This window comes from Pecten maximus, chromosome 6 (assembly GCF_902652985.1).
Source record: "Pecten maximus chromosome 6, xPecMax1.1, whole genome shotgun sequence".
NCBI classification, from domain to species: domain Eukaryota; kingdom Metazoa; phylum Mollusca; class Bivalvia; order Pectinida; family Pectinidae; genus Pecten; species Pecten maximus.
The window spans coordinates 27,106,528-27,123,089 of record NC_047020.1 but is presented as its reverse complement, the minus strand read 5'-3'; the positions used below and the strand labels follow the sequence as shown (position 1 = coordinate 27,123,089).

Below are 16,562 nucleotides of genomic sequence, written 5' to 3'. Positions count from 1 at the left end.
TTTATTCAGCAGGAATTTGTATGGGTAGCGTTTGATATATTAATTCTCAATTTGTGGACATTTTTAACATCCCTCCGGATGGTGCCTTTCCCACATCAGTACACCGTATATTGATATTTATTTCCAGATAATGTTTTTTACAATCTTGGTCACTCTCCTTGGTTACCTTGGTAACATTCGAGCAATGTATGACCTTTGACCCTTTATACCTATAATTGTTGTGTATATATGGTTTGCTGTTTTCGTTTTCTAGAACTACATTTTGCGTTCCCTGTTCATTATTTTGCAGTAATGCTTTATTGTTCCATAACTTCAGATTTTTACATAGTTGTCCAAATGATGTTAATTTCTTGATTAAAGGAGAGAGAAATAGTTTCTGTTCATTCAAGCATTCATATATTCTACTAAAATATATGTTTATGTCGTGTAAATGGCCCTCGCCTTTTGTAGTGTAGAACCCCCAATTGTCATACCTGAGAAATCGGGAGCTCTAAACGGCCCTAAAATCGGCAACATTTAACCTTCCGTCGTACCTGTATGTTCCTGTAAGTACTCGGGGTAAATCACACTAGATTCTGAATCATCTCAGATTTTATCGCCGTAGTAAGTGCTGGTCCTCTACTCCGTGTGGCTCATTACTGTCAGAGTCCTACCCGGTAGTAATGGGGGACTTCTAGTCTCACAAACAGTTCCCATGAAACCAAGTTTAGAGCACGACCTTTAACCCTGTTAACACATTGAGATTTACGATTTCCTCTGTGAATTAATTTAAGTAAAACGTTTTAGATTGAAATTGATACACTTGCTAATCAGACACTTATTCCACATTTATAGGGCCCACCTCACCGTCCGAACGCCTGGCCTCAACACGTATTCGGACTATCCCAACCACATTCATTGTGTATTACAGATTTGTTCTGTTAACTACCCGGAATGCTTTGATTGTGACAACATGAGATCTAAACGCTGTAATTACGTAAATAAACAGACATATAAGTCATAGAATAACTGTTAAATGAATAATTTCAATCCGTTTTATTTCTTTTTATCAAGCTTGGCGCCGTCCGTTCTTTCCCCTAAAACTCGTTCTCTGGACACCCGAAGATCTGCGATTGATTTTGAACTGGACTCAAACTAAATTTCAATCTCTTTAATTCATTCCGGATATTAGTAAGATGTATATAACACTTAACTAGAACTTGTCTGTATACGAGTCACGAAATATAGAATCAGAGCAACGGTCTAACGTCTATGGCATAGGTATAAGTATATATATATATATATATTAATATTGCTAGGGGGAGTGAAATATTTGTATCTTTAAAAAAATATGTTATAACGTCTTTCTATACCATGGCGAGTACTATGAGCAATCTAGTCCTACAACTTCGAACTTTGGTATAAAAATAAAACATGGTCAAAATGTATACTTTATCTTCTGATATGTAATACTGTCAAAATGCCTTACTAATATATAAAATCGTAAAAAGATATTTTGTTCTGTTCAGATACCGAAATAACACAAAAACAATCTGCGGTCCGACTTTGAGCATATATGCAGTACCATGCTCCTTATTCCCAATTCAAACTGTCGTTTATTTCAAATATCCGTTAATAGTTTCTTACAAAAACAAAAGATAAGTTCTACAAAATTAAACAACATTCAACATCTACAGTTACGCACCCAAACATCTCCGGAGAAACTTCTAGTAATCCTCGGAGTTAATTTCCGAGGATTTCCGGAAATTTTCCCGAGATGTTCTGACTGGACAGCACAGCAGCTCACCCGCAAGTGTCAAAGCATTAAATCAGCTACATCTCATGTACAGTACCCATCCGGACATGTTAGATCCACTAAAGAGAGCACGTCACACATAGAACTACACGTCCTCGGGGAAATCAGGCTGTACGTTTTGTCAAGTTTAACCCAATCGTGTTACTATTTATGATAACAGAACACGTTTATGTAAAGGCGATTCTACGGATAATTCCCACTAGTACTACAAAAGGCATACCGAAACACAACTGAACATGCAAGAATGCTCACAATTCTTGACCTATTGATCTCGTTTTTATTCAATGTTTATGTTTGTGAACCATTATACAAGCTCAACTCAACATTTTGTGATGCATTTTTTAGTCTACCGGAAGGCAAAGACAATTCACCTTTTGGTATACTATAGTTGGCCAGGGCGTATGCTTATCGTATCTAGAAGCTGTCCAGCTAAAAAGAAAGAAAAATGAAAACTATAATTACATTACATACAGTTTAGATATTTATCTCTATATATAACACGCTTCAATTCTAAGACAAGATGTGTGTTATTACCGCTGACGTTATTTGAAATATCCGCAACCATTGCAACTAAAAAAATGTTGAAAACCTTAATTCCTAGAGCAAGACATCTGGAGATTATTTTGAAACGAATGTCTCAGCCTAACAATTGAATAGGTTACAGCAATTTTCAAAGATCATTTAAAATATGCCAATCAAGCTTAAGTTGTGTTACCCAGAATGGAGTTAAAACCATCCCGGAACACAATTGCAATTTTTTTCTGCTTTTGTTTATTGTTTTTGTTTTTGTTTTTTTCTGAAAAGGGTTCAAACTATGCTAACGTTTTCAATTACTTGGCAACTCTCATCCCCAATTTTCTAATTGATCTGACATATTATTGCAACTTCAGGGAAATTAACTATCCTCGAAATTTCAGGGGTTGTGTCGCCAATTAAGACAAGATATCTAATCATGACCGTAGCCCTTGAATTCCTGTGTCAGCTGACGCGCGTGGCAGTAACTGGAGAGGGTGGTGTATGGAGGGGGTTAGACCGCGTGCCGGTTCCGTGACCACCCGACCACACAAATTGTCACCATCTCAGATCTGATTTCGTGTGTCAACACCCCGTTATCTGATGTCCTTGCCACTGTATCGTGCTGTGATCCTGGAGCGTAGTCGGAAGGTAACGGAACCCTCCGCGGTCTAGGTAGCAAACATTTCCTCACTAATTACAATTCTGGCACCCCACCGGACTACCGCTTTTCACAAAACAAAACCTTCACGATGATTCTTACATTGTAACGCTGACAGATGTTATCAACCGAGAGAAAAAAAAGAAATTTCACTCCGATGACTTCAGTTGTTTTATTTTCAACAGAACGGGTCTACTGCACTCATTACCTGGAGTCATTGAGTTGGCAAGAATTTGTTATTGCAGATTTACACGTATTTGTAGGTGTTGCCTATACGGCCACCCTTCAGTAGGGTTACTACATACAGTCAGAGATCTAGAATTATTATCTCCGATTTATCCACAGGTTTACTCCTAATCGCACGCAGTGTAACTTAAAACAAGAAAATATCTCCAATAGTATCTCTTGTTTAAACACTTAATACCTCGTGTAAAATCGAAACCAATATGTCGACCAACTGTACGACTCCATCTTAAGTTGTTCAAACATAATAGAGCGTTGTTGAGCGATGCAGATTAACAATAGGGACATATAGGTCCATTTATCACGGCCGTCAAACCCATCTTTATCCCCCTCAGATAACCGCGATCCCAAGCTTTACCGAACCAGACCTGGTCATGATTAATTCGTTTATAATGATACACGTTATAATTCTCACCTGGTTTAAAGGTGATACGGCCACGTAAGACAGGTACAGACAGATGAGCAATCTTCTTTCCCTACCCCACACCAACCCCCTCCCTTTTTCTTTCTTTCTATCTCCACACTCCATCCAACTATGGTCATCCACTGCCCAGTTGCAGTACCATTATGACCCCCTTTGCCTTCTACTGCGCGTCTAGCGATACAACCTTTATAAGACGTGTACATGTGTATGTATACACTATATATATACTCCGGGACATCTAACTATCTGGGAAACATTTACAATCAAGGCGACATTTGTGAGGTCAAATACCGAACGGAAAATCTTTGTCTTTTACTTAAGGAGGACCAGGAACATATCATTGTTTCTGCTGCGTCACTTTACAATTCAATATACATGTATGTTTTCCTCGATTATTCGATTCGTGTTCCTTTTTTCTATACTATGTTTTTGGTGATGTCCCAATATATCGTGCTCGTCAAGTCGAATATACCGGGTGCGATCATGGGAAATACAGTGTTATGTTGAAATCATGACATTCCAGTTAGCTTGGAAATATTCTAATTGGCTCCTTCATCAGTGGCTGTTGTTTTACCATTTTCAAATGAAAATATAGTCTATAGATACACGTAATGCATACATATAGACAACGGATTGGACATTGGTACTATGTTCCTACGCCGGCCCACCGCTCACTCATTCGTCCACTTGTCAAAATATCAAATAATCACGTTCGTTGTATGGACAAATTACTATTCTTATAACTATAAAAGTATTTTGTATTTGATAAAACAAAGAATATTTGATCAAAGTCAACAACATCTGACAGGTTTATTAGAGGCCTCACCTAAGTGTGTTTTATATCAGCACTTAGTAAACCAACATACCCTACAATACTACAAACAATAGTTTATTCCTGTGAAATACCGAATCTGTTTATCGAAGCTTGGTCTTTCTGCACACAATTTAGCTATTGAGACTGGTAGATACAGTGATACAACAAGAAAACAAAGACTCTGTATGAGCTGTGATTTAGATATAGAAGACGAATATCATTTTATTTTGAGATTCTGGAATTATCATAATAGTGTAAAATACATAAAACCACATTTACTAAGTGTTGATAATATTTGTGATCTTCGTAAACTTGTTAGAAATCCATTTTAGACTAATAACGCACAAGTGACGTAAAACATGTACAATGTATATCGATATGATTTATGTAAATATTCACCATTGGCATTAAGAACGTGTTGGTTGAAAATATAACGGATGATGTAACCTACACGACGACGACGACGACGATGATGATGATGATGATGATGATGAAAATTGAGTGTATGCGAGGTCTGTGTGTTTATCAGCTACATTGTGTCTGTATTGTATGTAAGTATCTCATTTATGTGCTGTATAATTTGTACTGATAAACCGGAAGGTTTAAAGTAATAAATGAATTGAAGTAAAATGTAAAATAGAATTCGATCAGTTCACTGACAACGTGCGTTTACCCGATACCACAAGTGACAGCCGTCGTGAAACTGGGGCCACACTAGAGTATATGTCAGTGCTTCTGATAGATTACCTTGGCAACACTCGAATTGAGACCCTAGTAGCTGCTTTAATCCCTAGCAAAAATATATTCCTTTTTAAACAATTCGCTTCCTATTGCATATCACCTGCAAGTAAATTGACGATTGTAAAGATAGGGAAACGGGTCTGAAACACGTGACCGCAATGAAGGAATCTGGGTCTATAATCATTCGTAGCTCAGGACGGCGTCCAGTTGCGATTGTGATAGTCTTTGTATCAGTAATATATCATCAAAGCATACTAAGACATATATATGTTCACCAAGCATACATGACTACACATAACCAGTGTTTATGGGTGTTACCGGACCCGGGACAACCCCTAAATCAACCCTGGATCGTGTATCATTGTCCTCCTCCGTTAGGGGAGCTACTGACAGCAGCGGGACGGAGGACTGAAGTTAAAGAATGGATCGTCCGATATGGACAATGGCGGAAAGTGGATCTAGGACAGGCTGGCATTACTGTATGATTAGTGGAGGAAAGAACGCCATCCATCTCGTAGTGCTCGGGTGCGCGACATCTGACGGATACACTCAACTCCTCCCCTCCCTCCTCCGTCAGCTCCGATGGATTTGACGAGACCCTATAATTAGCAGAGTAAGTATGGGGGAAGCAGACGACAGTGACATGTTTCGGATTTCAAAGAATATGTGTTAGTTTCTTTGTAGATGTCACGATCTCGTCTGACCTCACGTCATCACGAGATGTCAGTCGCCTCTAATGACATTGACTCGATTAGGAAAATCTGCATTGCCTACATCCAAAAACCGGAAGTGGGTTATTTCGGTGAAGTTCTTTGCAAATGTTTCGGGGTTTGTTTAAATCCTCCTGAAAGTTCACAGATACTGACTACAATTAACCGCCTACCCGGCACGACTATTGCTAGGTTTCGTCTCGACAAACCCATACGATACTCACACTGTACAGCGGTGTCCATCGTACGTCCCGATTTCATCGAATTATTTCGTGGACCGCTTACGCACAATTAAAAAAGAAGTGACTAGAAACACTTGCGAGTGAATGGACTGGCTTGTCGGAGACTTGGGGGCTTCGGGGGAGAGGGTCGTTATAACCGATTTAACTAGTTTAATTTTGTATATTGCTGTATAACCGATTTAACTAGTTTAGTTTTATATATTGCTGTAAGGGACGTCTCTGTTCTGTGTTATGTCTAACTTAGCTTACTGACACTTGTATATTAGACAAGGGCCCAGTGCATTTGATTTATCGTAATTAAAACGCATGCTCCGAGCACGGACTCATATTAGTTATTCCGTGTTCCGATATGATAATTATTTCTGAAAACTAATCTAATTACAAAACTATGATTATGATTTATTTCGTACATTCAATAAGAAAAAACGTACAGTATTTGAACGCTTTTAGTGTCTTACACTACCTTCATACATATTTTAACGGATTATATATTGTGGTTATTGAACCATGATACGCACAAAATGACGGAGGGCTTTCTAAATGGCTCCACAACATAAAACATATATTCAAGCCAATCTTTATAATTTAATCTACTGCACATAATCCCCGTGAAAATCTATACTTTCATTGATGGACTCTTTTCTCTTAGTTATTACGCCGCCGCTACATCAACCAATCAAAAGCGACGTTACAAACAACGACGTCATTGTTTACGTTATTTGCATAAACTTGTCAGAAATATAGGTCACGAGTACCTGTGTCCTAATGTAGACATTTGAGGCGTATGTTGTTGTATTTTGTAACCCCTTTTAATTATAAGGTATCACGTAGATATATCATTATACTACATACATTATGTGTATACTGGGACGTTGATACTGATCATGTGTATGATAGTGTCTAAACGTGTTACAGCTACATCGGGAGCATCGCGCGTTTAGACACTCTCATTACTAAAGTATTTAGAGAACTATACAAATATCCGTAATGTATCGGTTGCTAAATTGATCATATACTAACCTATTAAATGTATTGTTTATGTGCAGTATTATCTTCGTAAGTTATATCATTTTTTATCTATTGAAACAACATCGATATCAATGCTATTCGCACAGGGGTTCGGCACGTGCCTATTAAATGCTGTGTCATGGTAACGTGTCAAGCCCCTGTGACCATTCTGACAGGGGTTTGGGTAGAAAGTTTTGGTTTCCATCCAATTGTTTGTAGATATCATCGGTTATGACATTCGCTTCTATAAAATGTAAAGTTACAAATCAATACAACATTCTATAGCAATTTGCCGACTTTAGGATTTTAACGAACATTTAAATGTTTAGGTATGACTGATAGAAAAACTGTGGTAAAATAGTTTAACTTATAATTACTGGGCGTCTTTGTAAGAATTTGATTTGAAAAATAAAATAAAAAAGGAAATTCTTTTGTTTTTATTCCATTGCCTTTTGACCAGTTAGAGTCGTATGCTTCGTGAATAAACAGTGGTATAGAGTAAGTACATATGAATATCCAAAATAATAAAACAAATCCGAACGACTAAAAGCACTGTATAGACACGTGTTGGACATGTCGTGTGTAAATCCAATAAGTCAGAACTAATTATGAAATCAAGACAGTTGTGATTTTAACACCAACATCAATTTTAAAAACCGATACCAGCTGATTTTTAAAGATAACAGTAATTTTAAATGGTGTTGTGTGAACTAAGAATTAACAGAATTATTTTCTTGGTGTTTATTGTGTGCACTTAAAACGAGTACACATTATACTAGCAATACATGTACATTTGGAAATAAATTTACTTTCTGTCGCTATAGATGTAACCAAACAGTATATGAAATCACAGACGCAAATGCCCCTTTTGTGATGCAGCAGTCTGTTGTAATTAGGATTACCAATATTTATTTATTTATTCATTTATCTATTTATTTTTATTTATTTATTTTTCATTTCATTTATTTATGAAATTATAAAATAATGGTATATTTATAAATCTAGCCCTCGTTGGAATATTCTATTACCAATATTTATTTATTTATTCATTTATCTATTTATTTTTATTTATTTATTTTTCATTTCATTTATTTATGAAATTATAAAATAATGGTATATTTATAAATCTAGCCCACGTTGGAAATTTTTGGTTCAAAATACACTTGTTTATATACTTGTAATATTGAAAGCGTTCAGATTCAGTTTCTTTATTATCGAATGTCTTTCAACCCAAAGGACGTGGACAGTGTACAAGATGGCGGAGCACATTATATTGTAGCATAACAATATACAATAGCTGTATGTATATCCCAGTCGCTCAATTGATTTGATAGTTTTTACGTTTTTCTAACCATTTATACAAATACATGCTTATAAAACTCATAGTTGGTTTCATACAAAACATTGAAAAATAAATATAATTCGTCACACAGAAAAAAAGAATACATGAACTGTGGGTTGATAAGCTGCATTGTGATACCAAAAATATTTCTTTTTGCTCTTTCAGTAGATAACAAAGTGTATAAATCTGGAATCCGTGGGAATAAGGAACGAGATTTGGTGACAGCATAATGACGCATGTACTATAATATTTATTTGTTACAAAAAGTCAGACCATCTTTTTAAAATCAACAATACAAATGTTCTACGTATTGAAAATGTTCTAAAAGATCTGTTTAAAAGACAGTCAAATCGGGCTAGAAATATTCATTGTAAGAGTATAATACTGAACTTAAAAGGATCTGCTCTTACGTGTATTTGTATAAATCACTATCTGTTAAGAGCACAGTGTTATTTAGTTAGGTAACTGTCGGCAGTGTGTAAACAAACATACCACTTACCTGTTAGTTGACAAGCAAAGGATGTCTCTGATAATCTCTTGATGTGTACAGGTAAATATAGGTAATACACAAACAAATCACATGTATCCAAACACGTGCAGTAAACAGTACCCGTCCACACGCGTGCACTGATGCCCGGAGGATCGCTGTCTGTTGTTGATTTCCACCTGACCGAGCGGGTGAGTGACAGATAGTTGTCTTTGTCACCTGGACAGGTAGCCGGTCAGCTGACTACCGATGACAGCGATCGATATCGTCAACAGTCGTAATTGGGTAAAAAATAACTAGATGAATGCTAATGAGTGTGATAGTGCGCTACCATCTGTGATAATGTATCCGATCGTGTGTGGATGACGTCAGTGTTGTGTAATGAGAGTAGATCTATCTATAAGTAATGTATAGTAAATCGACTTAAAGCCATACTACAATATCAAACAATGTACAATATAAATAAATCTACAGGTATATTAATTATGCCAATTATAATGTATCAGATCTGGCGTTCAATTATAAGTTTACATGTGTATAGAAATATAGAAGATGGACAGTTTACTGATCATTATAGGAAATGGTGTGAAATCATCACTTTATTTAATGCGTCATGATATATATCCAGTTAATTTTTGCTAAATATATAACTATCTGAAATATTATTCCGTGGAAAATATATTCTATAAATATGGCTCATTTAGATATTTCTACCTTTTTACCTTTTTCAAGTGTATGCAATATATTCCAATCTCCAAATCATCTTGTTTGTTAATAGGTAATTAGGTATTAAACCTACCACGGACTTCTATATGATCTAAGTCCGTGATTTTGCGACTCCGGAAGAAAACCGCCGACTAATGAAGCAGTATAAAAATAACGTGGTAATATTACAATATGTTATTTTGTAACTCGACCATACACCCTTTTCTTTTAATTTCAAAAGTTCTGCATTTATATGTCTACATCTAATATAAGTACATGTTACTAACCACCATCTCAATCTAAGTTGGAGATGATGATATATGTGTATCTTAGTCTGTCCAGGTGTAGTGGATAAATCCAAATTTATTTCAAATCTATTGTCAAGTCACAGGACGGTACGACTTCAGTTTTATCTTTTTCACAAACTTAGATGGACAAAGAAAACATATTAACACCAATGTAAAGCAAATTTGATACATATGTATGACAAATTATGAGACTTTTTGTAACATGATTTTGATTACTGGGTAATTTAATTTGTTATTTTGTGTGTGTTCATTATTTCTGAAAATTTGAAATTCATACACATGCTTATCTAAATACAGTTCTATTTCTGTATTCAATAAAGGACATTTCAATAGGTAGTGGAATTCTATTTTGATACTTCTATTGTGAAATTCAATATTACTCCATCTCCCATCTGTCCTTTCTTAGGGATAATTGAATGAAGTACTTTCTTACGGATCGATATTTGGATGTGTTAGAGCGCGGACTAAATCAAAGTCTGTGGTAAGAACAAACTCATACGTAACAAGAATTATCTTTAAAAAAGATAAACGGCATAGTTTTAATGCTGGTAGTTATAATGTAAAACTGCTGGTGAAATAAATCAACGAACTAATAACAAAATTATATCAGTTTGAATCATTTTTGGTGATAATAAGACTGCATTTGAATCATATCAGGAATATAATTTTATTAATATGTCGTTTGAAAAGATACATCCACTTACATTTAATCTTATCATTGTTTCGTTTTTAACTGCATACTGTACATGTATCTGCATTTTGCATCTACCGCTACATTGACCAATCTACTTCATCTTGACGAGTAACGCCACCTGTCGCGTCATATCCGGGACCAAAAGATATGCCGAAAAATAATATTACCCTATTTGACCAGAGACCTAGCTATATATATATATATTGCTATTTAGTTATCCAATTTTACGGATTACAATTGTTTTCTCTCTGATAGAAGCAGATATGAAATTGATTAACTTTCATTTTGATTAGAGACGTATATACCAAGTCTCTGATTTTGACAGAATGTAAAGATTAAAAGGACAATGGTCACTGATTTCACCGTTATTGTTTTTTGCGAGTCGTCCATAAAACAGCTGATTTTTTTTTATCCAATTATCGAGTTCCTTTGTATCAACGACTGCATATTAGATATACATGTATGGAGTTTTCTGTTTTTATGATCGACAATGTTTTCGTATGTAAGAAAAACAAAGACAGGGTTGTATTTACAAGCGCTGTAATACGTAACACCCCAGTTCCGTGAGGACCCCGGGGGGTAGATAGCGCCGTCTGTCGTCACCTGTAAGTACTAATGGCCAATTATCTCATTACGTCGGCACCTCTCATGTCTAAACCAACACACGCGATCCCTTACCCGGACTTTTGTCTACCGTCACAGATCAGTGACCACCGGAAGGCGATCACGGCAGGACATTGTGGGGAGGTGTGATGCCCAATAAACACTGGCACCGGCAAAGTTTGGTTAACATCACAGACCAATTTAATTGAACATTTAGGGTGAATTCCTCTTACCGAAATCGTTTTACATCCCTGCTTATGTCATTTTCCTACTAGACTATCCATTTATACATATCACTTATTACAATGGCGCTCACTCAATTATAGCAAATTACACACGAAAACGTCCTGTCTGGAAAAGTGAGATATTGGACATCAAAATGTCACAAAATACCGCCTTGGTATTCTAGGTAACAAGGACCCTTCCACTAACCAAATATTTTACACAGATCATTCGCGCGGATATATACAAATGTCTTTCACATTCAAAATAACATTTTCCACATTGATATAAAGGCCTAGTCCGAGTTTCATAAGTGTCATTTTTACATATTCGTCACCAGGCATCTGTCTGTCGGAATCAGATGTAAGACTAGATAAATCTAGGACTAATAAAAGACAAACAATTTAACTGCAACATTCGTAAGTTCGGATATAACTCCGTTCAGAGACTTACATATATCACATGTCATATATAAGTCTGCTCAGTTGTATTGGAATCGTTGTGGTTCTGGATATTGAAACATTTTCATTTTTCAGACATTTTGAGTACCCGAGGGCCGTCTTATATGCCCTGGCTGTTGAACCATAAACCCCTGAAACCAGAATCCAATTCTAGGTATCGGGACTTCAGTATAACATACAAACACGTGATACAACTATAGGTATCGGGACTTCAGTGTAACATACAAACACGTGATACAACCATAGGTATCGGGACCTCAGTGTAACATACAAACACGTGATACAACTATAGGTATCGGGACTTCAGTGTAACATACAAACACGTGATACAACTATGTAAATCGGGACTTCAGTGTAACATACAAACACGTGATACAACTATAGGTATCGGGACTACAGTGTAACATACAAACACGTGATACAACTATAGGTATCGGGACTTCAGTATAACATACAAACACGTGATACAACTATAGGTATCGGGACGTCAGTATAACATACAAACACGTGATACAACTATAGGTATCGGGACTTCAGTATAACATACAAACACGTGATACAACTATGTAAATCGGGACTTAAGTGTAACATACAAACACGTGATACAACTATAGATATCGGGACTTCAGTATAACATATAAACACGTGATACAACTATAGGTATCGGGACTTCAGTGTAACATACAAACACGTGATACAACTATAGGTATCGGGACTTCAGTGTAATATACAAACACGTGATACAACTATAGATATCGGGACTTCAGTGTCACATACAAACACGTGATACAACTATAGGTATCGGGACTTCAGTATAACATACAAACATGTGATACAACTATAGGTATCGGGACTTCAGTATAACATACAAACACGTAATATAACTATAGGTATCGGGACTTCAGTGTAACATACAAACACGTGATACAACTATAGGTATCGGGACTTCAGTGTAACATACAAACACGTGATACAACTATAGGTATCGGGACTTCAGTGTAATATACAAACACGTGATACAACTATAGATATCGGGACTTCAGTGTCACATACAAACACGCGATACAACTATAGGTATCGGGACTTCAGTATAACATACAAACATGTGATACAACTATAGGTATCGGGACTTCAGTATAACATACAAACATGTGATACAACTATAGGTATCGGGACTTCAGTATAACATACAAACACGTGATACAACTATAGATATCGGACTTCAGTGTAACATACAAACACGTGATACAACTATAGGTATCGGGACTTCAGTGTAATATACAAACACGTGATACAACTATAGGTATCGGGACTTCAGTGTAACATACAAACACGTGATACAACTATAGATATCGGGACTTCAGTGTAACATACAAACATGTGATACAACTATAGGTATCGGGACTTCAGTATAACATACAAACATGTGATACAACTATAGGTATCGGGATTTCAGTGTAACATACAAACACGTGATACAACTATAGATATCGGGACTTCAGTGTAACATACAAACATGTGATACAACTATAGATATCGGGACTTCAGTGTAACATACAAACACGTGATACAACTATAGATATCGGGACTTCAGTGTAACATACAAACACGTGATACAACTATAGGTATCGGGACTTCAGTATAACATACAAACACGTGATACAACTATAGGTATCGGGACTTCAGTATAACATACAAACACGTGATACAACTATAGGTATCGGGACTTCAGTGTAACATACAAACACGTGATACAACTATAGATATCGGGACTTCAGTGTCACATACAAACACGTGATACAACTATAGATATCGGGACTTCAGTGTAACATACAAACATGTGATACAACTATAGGTATCGGGACTTCAGTGTAACATACAAACACGTGATACAACTATAGATATCGGGACTTCAGTGTAACATACAAACACGTGATACAACTATAGGTATCGGGACTTCAGTGTAACATACAAACACGTGATACAACTATATATATCGGGACTTCAGTATAACATACAAACACGTGATACAACTATAGGTATCGGGACTTCAGTATAACATACAAACACGTGATACAACTATAGGTATCGGGACTTCAGTGTAACATACAAACACGTGATACAACTATAGATATCGGGACTTCAGTGTCACATACAAACACGTGATACAACTATAGATATCGGGACTTCAGTGTAACATACAAACATGTGATACAACTATAGGTATCGGGACTTCAGTGTAACATACAAACACGTGATACAACTATAGATATCGGGACTTCAGTGTAACATACAAACACGTGATACAACTATAGGTATCGGGACTTCAGTGTAACATACAAACACGTGATACAACTATATATATCGGGACTTCAGTGTAACATACAAACACGTGATACAACTATAGATATCGGGACTTCAGTGTAACATACAAACACGTGATACAACTATAGGTATCGGGACTTCAGTGTAACATACAAACACGTGATACAACTATAGGTATCGGGACTTCAGTGTAACATACAAACACGTGATACAACTATAGATATCGGGACTTCAGTGTCACATACAAACACGTGATACAACTATAGATATCGGGACTTCAGTGTAACAAACACGTGATACAACTATAGGTATCGGGACTTCAGTGTAACATACAAACACGTGATACAACTATAGGTATCGGGACTGTAAATTAAGTTTTTCTGCTATCTTACCTTTTCCATGGGCTTCCATTTTTCGCTGTAGGCAAAACTAAATTTCCTGTGTAAACACACTTTCGGAAAATCCGGAACAAATTTATTAATTTTTGTTTTAACAAATGTGAAGCCTGTTTGTACTACTTCATACTGAATATATAAATTATAGTGTACATTTATTTGTTCTCATTTTTATGCATATCATAATACAGGAGTTATTTGCTTAACAAAAAATGGTCAGCCTGTCCTACTGTAGTGTGCTACCTGTATCACAGACAGCTACCACAATGCAAATCTAAATCAAATTCTGGTAATTTCATGTTATCTAAATAGGAACCGTGGTATTAACAGTAACACACAATAAACTTGATTCTCTAAAGTTAGTGATATTCAAACCTGTATATTGGGACTTAAGCATATTCTATAAGGTGTCGTCAGCTAGAGCAACCACAAATTGTCTGACTATCGGTAAGGGAGTACACTCATGTTGATGTTTGTGGTTCCAAAAAAGCTGTCGACTAACCTGCTATAAGTAAACTGTAAGACTCTGGTATTGTGGTGAACGTCTCTGATTTCGTCAACAACAGATGCGTGTTATCCAATTTTAAAAACCTTTATACCAATATTGCAGTTTGTGACTAGTTCTATCAGGGACGTAGTCCTTTGTTCTATCTAAATAACGTTTACCTATATAAGATCTACGTCAATATAACAAAGATTTCCATTAATCCCGTCCCCCGGGCGTGAGCTATGTTGTGACTGCCCGATCCGCATTGAGGAGACTTGACGGAATACATGAAATCAACATCACTCTCCAGGACCGATAGCTACTTAGTGGTATTGTTTTCTTATCGGCCTTACTGTACAACTCCGAAAACCTTCACAGAGATTCGTCACAACAAACTAAAAATAAACAAAGTAGGAGACAAAAAAGTTAAGGACAAATATTTAGATGACGGATACTTAAACTGGTGATTTGAAACTTGTGAACAGATGACGGATTACTTCTGTTCAATACAAACATTTCTCTTTCTTGTTGAAAACGTCAGGTTCACGTGACTCGAGTTTTTGCAGTTGGTTTTAACCGATTCCTTACTAAAACAATAATTCGATTAAGCACGGTAAATTATTGAGCAATAATTAATTCTATAAAATGAAAAAATAAAATAGAAACAAGAAACAATAAAATCACAACTAGAAGTAAGCGACAGTGATTCCGTGACCATTCTAACAGATTAAGTACCTTCTCTGCTATACGAGAAAACATCAGTTTCTCATGCTGACTTAACCGGTCACTACTTTATCATTATTTCATATTTCATGTGAATTAAAGTCATATAATGAGACGAAACGAAATTTGCATCACAAAGTTTTTTTTTTTTTTTTTTTTTTGCTGAATTTTTCCGTTACAGGGCTTTACAGATAATTTACCAAGAAATAAAGGAAACGATTAGACGGCGTCTCATCAATTGATTGATTATATTTTGACAATTTCTTACTTATCATACGAAATCATAAGAAAATTACTATGTCTACAAAAACTGGAATAAAAAACGTCAAATTTCTCCTGTTCAGAATTACAAATTTCGCTGTGATACCATCGTCATGCATAATTATCCAAATGGTCGGTGATTTAACACATAACGAAAATATTCAACGGAAAATTTCGATGAAAATTTCTGCAGCGTAAAAAAAATTATCATTTGGGATGAATTACGGCTCCGAGAGGAGGAAAGCATGTGTCGGTTTGTCAAAACAGATTGAAGGGAGATAACTCCTGGTAACATAAGTTTACGCATGTTAGAGTCTTGGATTTACCAGAGGCGTGATATACAGGTCTCTGGATTTACTAATTGTAGATTCGGACGAACAGAAAACCAAATCATGAAA

The 16,562-nt window shown here is 36.1% G+C and overlaps 1 protein-coding gene across 1 annotated transcript in view; it reads right to left on the bottom strand.

The window, feature by feature from the left end:
- LOC117329414 (protocadherin alpha-10-like) overlaps window positions 1–9,133 on the bottom strand; it is a 45,291-nt gene extending 36,158 nt beyond the window's left edge. Inside the window, 1 exon segment of the mRNA XM_033887358.1 lies at window positions 8,993–9,133. The gene's annotated coding sequence lies outside the window, so the exon portion shown is untranslated.
- Between the last annotated feature and the right edge of the window lie 7,429 nt (window positions 9,134–16,562).